The sequence below is a fragment of the Echiichthys vipera genome (assembly GCF_963691815.1).
Source record: "Echiichthys vipera genome assembly, chromosome: 12".
In the NCBI taxonomy this organism is placed as follows: Eukaryota; Metazoa; Chordata; class Actinopteri; order Perciformes; family Trachinidae; genus Echiichthys; species Echiichthys vipera.
Window position 1 is genome coordinate 27,278,977 of NC_139837.1, and position 10,335 is coordinate 27,289,311.

Below are 10,335 nucleotides of genomic sequence, written 5' to 3' on the forward strand. Positions count from 1 at the left end.
TATGGACAGCAAGAAGTATTGGCCGAGGCCCAGGTAGTGTGAGTACAAACGGGGCTGGGGCGCGGGGGGGAGAGGGAGGGGGGACAAGTACCCTAAAGTCCGGGTCTCGGTCCGGGAGGATAGTGTGAGCGCGCCCTTAGTGTGGCTCTGTTCTGCAGCTCTTGTAAGTCTGCGTAGGGTGTTACAGCAGGGCTGGAAGTGATAGCAAGTTGTGTTATCAGCAGTTGATTAGCTGCGACCTTGGCTGCAGCTTCAGCACGGGCATTCCTTAGTGAGACATAGTCTGTTTTATGTGTATGTGCTTCACATTAACATATGGCGATGTGATGTGGCAACAGAATAGCATCAAGGAGGGAAGCGACCAATTTGTGATGGGCGATGGATTTGCCAGATGCAGTGAGAAAATCTTGATTGGCCCAAATGTGTCCAAACGAGTGGCAACCCCCCCCCCCCCCCCCCCCCCCCCCCCCCCATGCATATCTGCTATCTGTGAAAATAGTGACAGTCTTACCTCTAGCCAATTTGCATGCTTCAGTCATGGCCACAAGCTCAGCTGCTTGTGCTGAATGGTTAGAAGGGAGAAGCTCTGCCAAAAGTGTTTTGTGTAATGTGGTGACTGCAAAACCTGATTGGTTAAGGCCTGTTCCCAGGTCCCTTGATGCTGAGCCGTCCACAAAAAGCTTCATGTCGGGGTTGGTGAGTGGTGTTTCACGAAGATCAGGTCTGGGGAAACAGATTTCGTAATAATAGCTACACAGTTATGGGGCTCCCCATCCTCAGCAGTAGGGAGCAATGTGGCAGGATTGAGTACAGTGCAGTGTACAGCGCCCCCCGTAATCCTGCAGTAAGACGGAGGTCATGTAGTGTCCCTTTTCATCAACGGTTTGTGTAAATGGCCGGCTGCAATCTGGGAGGCCCAGAGTGGGTGGTGTCGGTAGAGCTAGCATTAGATCGTGGAATGCCTTTTCTGCATCGGTGTCCAAGCGACTTTGTCCCGTGCCGTTAGACCCTGACCATGAGCAATGGCCGCCAAAGGTGCCTCGATGCTTGCATAGTCAGGGATCCACTGTCTACAGTATGATGTCATGCCAAGAAAACTCATAACCTGTTGTGATTGGTTTTGGGATTTCTTGGATGGCAGAGATGCGCATTTGGGAAAGTGTTTTCCCCTCTTGCGATATAATGTGTCCCAGAAAGGTGACCTGATTACACGCAAACTGCAACTTGGGCGTGCTGACCTTGTGGCTGTTGTTGGCGAGGTGTGTTAGCGAGGTCAGCGTGTCCGCGACGCAGGCCTCCCGTGTAGGAGAGCAAATCATTAAATCTTCCACATATGCCAGCAAGGCGCTGTTTTGTGGCAGACTTAAGGACTGTAAATTGTCACGCAGAGCAGCGTTGAAGATGGTTGGAGACTCCGACGGCCCCTGACACAGTCGGGTAAACGTGTATGCTTTACCTTCAAAGTGAATGTAAACCAATATTGGCTGTTGGGGTGTATGGGGACGCTGAAGAAAGCATTAGCCAAATCTATAACAGAAAACCACTTACTTTAAGGTGGAACTTGTGAAAGAATTGTATGAGGATTTGGTACTGTAGGGGCACGTGTGTGGATTGCTGCATTTACCGCCTGCAAGTCCTGGACAAACCTCCACTCGTCTGGCGTACCTGGAGGCCAGATTTTTTCCACCGGCCATATTGGCGTACGGATGGGTGAGTTTTTACAGGGGACGATAATGCCTGCCCTGAGGAGGGCCTCAAACACCGGTTTGAAGCCCTCCACAGCCTCTTTCCGTAATGGATACTGTAGCTGGCAGGGCCTGTAGAAGGATTTTGGGGTGATTACAACAGGTTTGGCGTTTTTTATGAAGCCTACATCGTGCCGGTGTTGCGCCCACACTTGCGGTGGCACTCGTTTCAGTTCTGGTATGTCAGAGACATTATTGATCATTATCTTTTCATGTGGTGCAGTGTAGTGTGATGCAGAGGATACCTCTGGGCTTTGAAGTTTAATCTCGACCGTTCTCAGAGCAGTTACTGCCTTTTTAATTGTTACTCGATGCACCTTTAAGCCTTCAAAATACTCAGTTGCGAGGTCGGCCGTTTGATTCCATCTGGTCGTCTTGATGCATTTTGTCAGCCAAGGTAATGGATTTTACGGCTGTTATGATCAAGGAAACATACGGGAACTGCGGCACTTGTAAAGAAACATTAGGCAGGCACACAGAGATTGCACAGCGTGTGTTATCCCAATACAGGCATTGCAATTCTAACCTGTCACACAGAGTACTTTGTTCAAACCATATTTGTTCAAATAGCATGTCTTTCCCTAAGCAGATGTGCGCAGCGCAATGCAAGTCAGTGTGACACAAGATACCAGGGTGTGTGTGTGTGTCTGGGTGAATGTGTGTGCCTGCCGCAGCAGTGAGGCTCGAGTGGGTGAGGTGCCATAGATAGTGGTAAGTAGTCGCACTATCAGGTGAAGTCAGAAAGGCTTGAGTGAATTAATCATTTTTAATTATGGTAAGGCCTTTCGGGCCTGAGTTAATGTTTATGCCTAACACACACATAAGATCTCTAACACATCTCCCGCTCATTTTGGGTGTTGTTTTGAAATCTTTGTGTCATATAACAGATTCTGTCGCTCAGGAATCTACTAGGAATGTGAGGGGTACGTCTGCAACAGTAAGTGTTAGTGTGCATAGATTCTTATAGGCAGCAGAGTTTAATGAAGCATACATTCCTGCAAGTTTTTGTGATGTGTGTGTGTTTTCTAAGCATTCAATAGCCTGCAGTACAGAATTCAAACTGTGTCGTGGAGAGAGTGTGGATGTGTTGGTGTGCTCACGTGTTCCGTTCGGATGTCCTGTGTCCAGTCCAGATGCGCCCCTTACTCTCCCCAGCCCTCCAGTCAGTCAATCGCCCCCATGTCGGAATCCCTGGCGGTTGGTCTGCCATTGTTCACTCTCTGGGCAGTCGTTTCGCCAGTGTCCATGCTTTCCGCAGATGAAACAGCTGTGGTCTTGCCCCCTTGGCCCTCGTCCACGCCCTCTGCCTCTTTCGCAACCTCCATGGTGATTGTCTCTTCGTGGTAGGTCGGAAATGTTGGCAAAAAGTCAGGAGCCCCGCTGCATATTTCTGTCCTCCATCCTTGACCTCGGGGAACAGAGCGGCAGCCTCTTTCATGTTCGTCACGACATTCGGGTTTTTGCTCCTGGTGTAGTGGGAGCCAGGCTCGTGCACGTAGGCGGGGGGGTTGTGTAGATGATCGCGATCGCCGGGGGTCGAGTCCTCTGCCTCTGCCTGCATTGTTTGATTCACAGCATGTATTTACACAATTCTTTCTTGCTGTTTTTCCTCTGAATTTGGATCACACCTGAGTCATATTAACCTTTTCTACTCTGAACAATGAAAGCCAGCTGCTCAACATGCAGATAGCAGTTTGCCAAGGCACATACAGTATCTCAATTGGTCCTCTGGGCATTCAAAACATGTCTCACACACCCAAACATACGCACACACAGGTCTGCAACATTCAATCTTTACAAACATCCTAGTTAAAAGTGGCTCAGTCAGTGATTAACCCGTTCAGTCAAAGATTTTCTAGAATCGAGTTTTTGGATCTACATATATATTTATGGGTTATAGATGGTGGAAGACAGGGTGGAAGAAGATGTCGTCCATCTGCAATTTTTTGCGTGCTCGGGGGGGGTCCCAGAAGAAGCTATTTCTTTAATGGAAGACCAAAAGGTGAGTAAAAAGGAAAGATATGTTATTTTGGTGGCCGAAGAGGCACGTTTATTTGCTAATATGGTTGGTTAACGTGTCATCCAACCCCATTAGCTAGCTTAACTGCAAGCTCAGTTTGTGCATGTAACAGTCGTGAACAGGTTAGTGAGTAAGAGTACAATGCCACGGGAATCTTGGTCAAATAGCCAGCTTTCCTACTGTACCGTACAGCGGCTCTTGTGTTACGGCAGGGAGTCGAACCATAACCATTTTACCTCACCCAACACCGATATATTATTCAGCTTGGCTGTTGGAAGCAGATGTACACTCTGAAAAGGGATAATAACGTTTATTCAGGTGCAAGATTTTACCCTCACATCTATCACCTGTTAACACATTATCTCAGAGACAGTTGAGATCCGCAGCGTTTCATATGCTGCGGTAGTCGGCTAATGTCTGTATTGTGTAGCCAATTATAATGCATTTATTCTGCATACAGACCAAAACAACATAATGGCATGGTCACGTTCATGTAGGAATAACACTGTCACCCGCTTGTAGCTTAGCTTCCGAAGCTACACCCGTTTGTCAACATAAACAAACGGACATGAACCAAGAAAAAACGAAATCCCGGAACCGTACCGATGTGTGGTGCTTATGTACTTTACTCAACTGCAAACACGTTTAAGATCTAGAGACAGAGTAGTGATCTGTAACGTTTGCTTTGATGCGGTCAGTGCCGCTGCTGGTACATCTACCGGCTCGTTTCTTCTTTGTGTATAGTCGACTACAGTGTCCGTCACTCATATTTCTCAGCCTCTACTACCTTCTACTGGCAGAAAATAGTATAGCACTAGTTATCTCAGGAGATTGCAGGGGAGTTTTTCATCCCGCTGATGGATGATGCTGCTTTAGCAAATTACCTCTCCTCCTATGGAGACCGCATTGCCCTCTTCAATTTCTGCAAAAGTAAAAAGTCCCTCTCACAGCGAAAGCATGGAACTTTACAAAAACTTTGTGAAAAAATGAAAGTCAGGAAGAAAAGCACTCATGAAGACACATTACATGCAGAGAAAAGAGCAACTCAGGCAAAGAAACTAAAAACATCTCGAAATGTAGAGATAGGATGGATTCACAGTGACGGTAACATAGCCAAACAGGTGAGGGGCAAGCAGGGAGGTGGCACCAGAAAAGTTAAACTTGCAAATGATGCTGGATTAGAAGAAATCCTTTAAGAAGGAAAGAAACTTTTCTTTCCTGGTGGAATATCTCCTAAAGGATCAGAATCAGATTTTCAGTTTGAGGTGTGGGATTTTAAACAGAACTGCCTTAACAATGACACATGTCTGTCTATTGGCACCATGTATGATACTGTGAGGCTGTCAATGCTACGTTTTTACATCGCAACAAAGCCCAAACAACTTGAAGATGATGCCAGCAACATACCTGAAGTCATCATTAGCCTTGTCTCGGTGCTTTGTTAAAGTCAGACCAGTTCGTCCAGACTATCTTTTCTTCTAAGTTCTGAACTAAGTCGAACCAGACATTGGCACAATCTAAAAATAAGGCTTTCAACACTGTATGGCCAGTTATCTGTACACTTCTACCCGTGACTTTTGCATTAGTCACACTTAGAAAATGCTGCTTTATATGCAATTACTTGGTTTAATTGAGTACAGGTATTTAAGCTTGGTTACTTGCTGATGATGTGATGGAGTATGTATATAATTCAATTCAATTCAATTTTTATTTATAGTGCCAAATCATAACAAAAGTTATCTCAGGACACTTTACAAACTAGGTAAAGACCACACTCTATGATAAACATAGACCCAACAATTCCCCCATAGAGTACGGTGGAAACGAAAACCTTCCCTATTACAGGCAGGAACGTCAGACAGACCCAGCTCTGTAAGAGCTTTGTAGGTAAGGAGAAGGATTTTAAATTCTATTCTAGATTTTACATGTAGCCAGTGCAAAGAAGCTAATACAGGATAAATATGTTCTCTTCGATTTGTTTTAGTTAGTACACAAGCTGCAGCATTTACATATAGTAAATACTAAAGCTGATGTGTTTTCTCTTATGTCATATGTCCTTACTTCCATATGTTTTATTAATCAACCAAATTGATGATGCCTCTTGCAGTACTCTGTGACACTATATCTCAGTTGAATCTTATGAAGATATAGTTACACTGCAACCGTCCATTGGTCATGACACTACGATTGTTATTGCACAAGCACTATAAAATGGAGTTTCCACAAAACTGTGTTCTGACATTACACATTTGACCAATTTGATATTAGCAATACCAAAGTGCTGTAATTGTTCAGACACCTTGTTCCACATTGTAATGTTCTCAGGTGTTTTGTTATCTTATTACAACACTAGAAAGTATTTCCTTGTTGCTATAAGCAAGTCTGGAGTATAGCTTTAGTATAGTTGTATGCATGTCTTCTGACACGTAAACACTTGCCTTAATTCAATTCAATTCAATTTTATTTATAGTGTTGAATCATAACAAAGTTATCTCAGGACACTTTACAGAGTAGGTAAAGACCACACTCAATGACTTATTTATGATTTACATAGACCCAACAATTCCTCTGTAGAGTACGGTGGCAACGAAAACCTTCCCTTTAACAGGCAGGAACGGCAGACAGACCCAGCTCTGTGGAGGACGTCCATCTGTCTTGACCGGTTGGGGAGGAAGAAAAGGAGAGAGAAAGAGAAAAAAGACACACAGATGGACAGACAGAGACAGACAGACACACTTCCAGAGATGCAAGCAAAGCCTAACAGTAACTATAATAATATTTATAGTAATGTGAATATAACGTATATATTAAGACAGTTATTACAGCAGAACAGTAGAAACAAGCACAGCTAAGGTGACGGAATATGAAAATGATAATAATTATGGTGGCAAACATGATCAATGATGAGTAGTGGCAATAGCAGCTACGATACAGCTACAAATTTTATAGTTTATTAAACTAGTGATAGTATATATGAGTAACAGTGATAATAGCAGCAGGAAGCGTCATGTAGGACCACGGCAGCAGGCACCACCGCGATCAGCAGAGACCTGTGAGATGACAAAGCACAAACAACTCCGGGGAAGCGCTGAATTAGTATCATGCATTGATGAGACATGAATGGTACAGACAGAGAGGAGAGAAGCTCAGAGTATCAGGAAAAGGATTATCCCCAGCAGACTAGGCCTATAGCAGCATGATTAAACAGAAAAAAATCTTATCATAAGTCCTAGCTGTAAGCTTTATCAAAAAGGAAAGTTTTAAGTTTACTGTTAAATAAGGGGACAGTGTCTGCCTCCCGAATAACATTTGGGAGTTTGTTCCACAGGAGAGGAGCTTGGTAGCTGAAGGCTCTGCCTCCACTTCTACTTTTGGAGACTCTAGGAACGACGAGTAGCCCTGCATTCTCAGAGCGCAGAGATCTAGTTGGGTGAGACGGTACTATGAACTCTTTAAGATACGACGGAGCCTGACCAATAAGAGCTTTGTTCTTAAGGAGAAGGATTTTAAATTCAATTCTAGATTTTACAGGTAGCCAGTGCAGAGAAGCTAATACAGGAGACATATGTTCTCTTCTATTTGTTTTAGTTAGTACACGAGCTGCAGCATTTTGGACCAACTGGAGACTCTTAACAGACTTATTAGAGCAGCCTGATAATAAGGAGTTGCAATAGTCCAGCCTAGAAGTAACAAATGCATGGACTAGTTTCTCTGCATCTTTCTGAGACACAATGTTCCTCATTTTTGCAATATTACAGAGGTGAAAATATGCAGTCCTTGTTTGTTTATATTTATGTGAGAATCGAAGGACATATCCTGGTCAAAAATAACTCCCAGATTCCTTACTGTTGTGCTGGAGTACAACACAACATCATCCAGAGTAACAATGTCTTTAGCTATTGAGTTTCGGAGGCCTTCGGGGCCACTACAGTCCCTAAAGTGTTTATATTCTACATTAGGGAACAGATGTAGAATATATGTCATGATAACAAAGCTATATGAGACTCTCTAAGGCTAGAAATATACTTTACATTTTAATTTTTTTTAACATAAAGATTAAATTGTATGCTTACAATACTCAATGCATTATGTTGAATTTTCAGTCACTAACTGCTTTTAGCTCATGACTATTGCATTCGTTGGGCTCTATAGTAAAGCTCCCTTGACTGTAAAATGTTAAATTCTACTTTAAACATTGGAATATTAGTTTAATCAATGTTAATAAAATGTTAATTTTTTCCTTCACATTTGTATTAAGTTCTTCAGTTGAATGTTGATCTAATGTTGAAGAAGCTCCCTATCCATGTGTTAAAAGTGATGGGGTAAATAAAGTTTAAAATGCAGTTTTTTAAGAATGTAACAAAGTATTTTATCGTCATATATATGACGATAAAACAAATGTAAGAAGTATATTAGTCAGTTGGATTTAAAAACAATAGTGGAAGAAGTGTGTGAAAGATTAAAACAAAAAGGAGGCATTGTGTTATCTTAAACCCAAAATGCATTACTTTATTACCTTATTAAAATAACATTCTTAAATGAAGTGCAGTACAGCAACACCTTATATGGCAATAACACAATAAGACAAATACTATTAAGTAATATAACTGGGGTAAACGTATTTAGTAGAAATTGGATTTGTCGATTGATTAAATATTTTGCAGTAATTCCTCTCTTAACATGATGTATAGATCAGCTGCAGCTAGTGGATCTGCTGGAGCAACACAGTTCAAAAACAGTCTCATCACAAGTAAACTGGCCTTTGGAGTACACTCTTCCATACACAGAGTGACCTCCTCCATGGCAATCGGTTTGAGTCAATCCTCAGCACTGTGTAACTCTGGGAATGGGTACATCACAACTGGCCGACCTGATGCCCCGTCATTAGTTGATGTTGATCTGATTTTGTGTGAATTCCATGTGTGGACAACTTCATCCAGTTCATCCTGCACAGAAAGAAGCGCACTAAATATAGACCACAGGCGTGTAAAATAGGAGGTCTTGTACTACTGCTGCCTGTCTAAATTGAGGTCTGGGTTGCTGCATTGTCATTTCATGCCCCCATTAGGTAATGGATGAGACTTTTGTCCAAGAAGTCTCCGGTGAAGTGCCCATCATCCTGGAAAGTTTGAAAAAGGTTCATCCAGAATTGTGAACTCTGTTTGTGGAGGGTACTCTACCATCCCTCAATGCGCTGGTTTGCTGTGCTTCTTGCGTAAAGGAAGCTTCTCTCCCCTGCAAAACTGTCAGGGTGGTCTCTCCGCAAAAAACATTAGCATGTCTTCTACACAACCAATTTCCGTGCCCCTGTCTGCATGAATCCTCTCTGGACATCCTCCTATGGATGAAACTGTTTTGATGAAGTAACTTGCAACTACTTTATGGTCACTGTTCGTGACATCCATCCATAACACATGGCGACTAAAACCATCTATACAGCCATTGATGGCAATGCCATAGGGTTTTAACTTATCATAGCCGTCCATGTGCCAAAGGGCATTTGGCCCTCTGCAGCTGTATTGTCGTCTTCTCAGGCGTCGTGCTCGCCTTAATTCCACACCTTGTGGATCAACCAACTTGATAATGCGTCTTATGGTATCTTGTGAAACAATAAATCCCTGTTGAACTGCGCGAAGATGTAGCCAACGGTACCCCTGCATCTGTCCATTGGTCATGATCTCATGTTGGACAAAAGCCAGCACTTGGTCCAAGTTAGACTGATTTTTCCTTCTGAACAGACCAAGTCTTTTACAGATTCTCTTTAAAGTTCGGACACTTATTACTATATGATTGTTATGTGCCAAAATTGCAAGTATTTCCTTGTTACTGAAAGAAAGTTTGAAGTAGAGTTTAATCATGTCGTCCAATTCTGCCATTGCAGGCATTGTGAGCAGTAAAACTGCTGTAATCTATCAAATAGTTTTGAGAAGAGCCTTTTGCAGAAGTTCAAGGTGGCAATTTGGTCTCCAGCCTTAGGTCTAGCAAAGCCGCATCATCCATCAGTGTGATGACGTTGCTGTCAATCTGTGAAGAAGAATAAAGAAAAGACAATTATTTTCTTCTAAGTGCACATTGCAAAGATAATGTTAAGGCTAAGCCCCTTAAGTCAGTACACTGGGCTCAGTGGTATGATACTGATCTAAATTTAAAGGAAAGCTTTGAAAGCAGTTGTCAGTATATAAACAGAACAAAAATCCTACATTGTATTTTCGTGACTCTATAGCTTTTCAATAACTGCATCACTTGGCTAACTAGTGCTATACCATTTTTCGCCAGTAGAAGGTAGTAGAGGCTGAGAAATATGAGTGACGGACGCTGTAGTAGAATACACACAAAGAAGAAATGAGCCGGTAGATGTACCAGCAGCGGCACTGACCGCATCAAAGCAAACGTGACAGATCACTACTCTGTCTCTAGATCTTAAACGTGTTTGCAGTTGAGTAAAGTACATAAGCGCCACACATCGGTACGGTCCGGTCATGTCCGTTTGTTTACGTTGACTAAGCTACACGCGGGTGACAGTGTTATTCCTACATGAATGTGACCTTGCCAGTATGTTGTTTTGGTCTG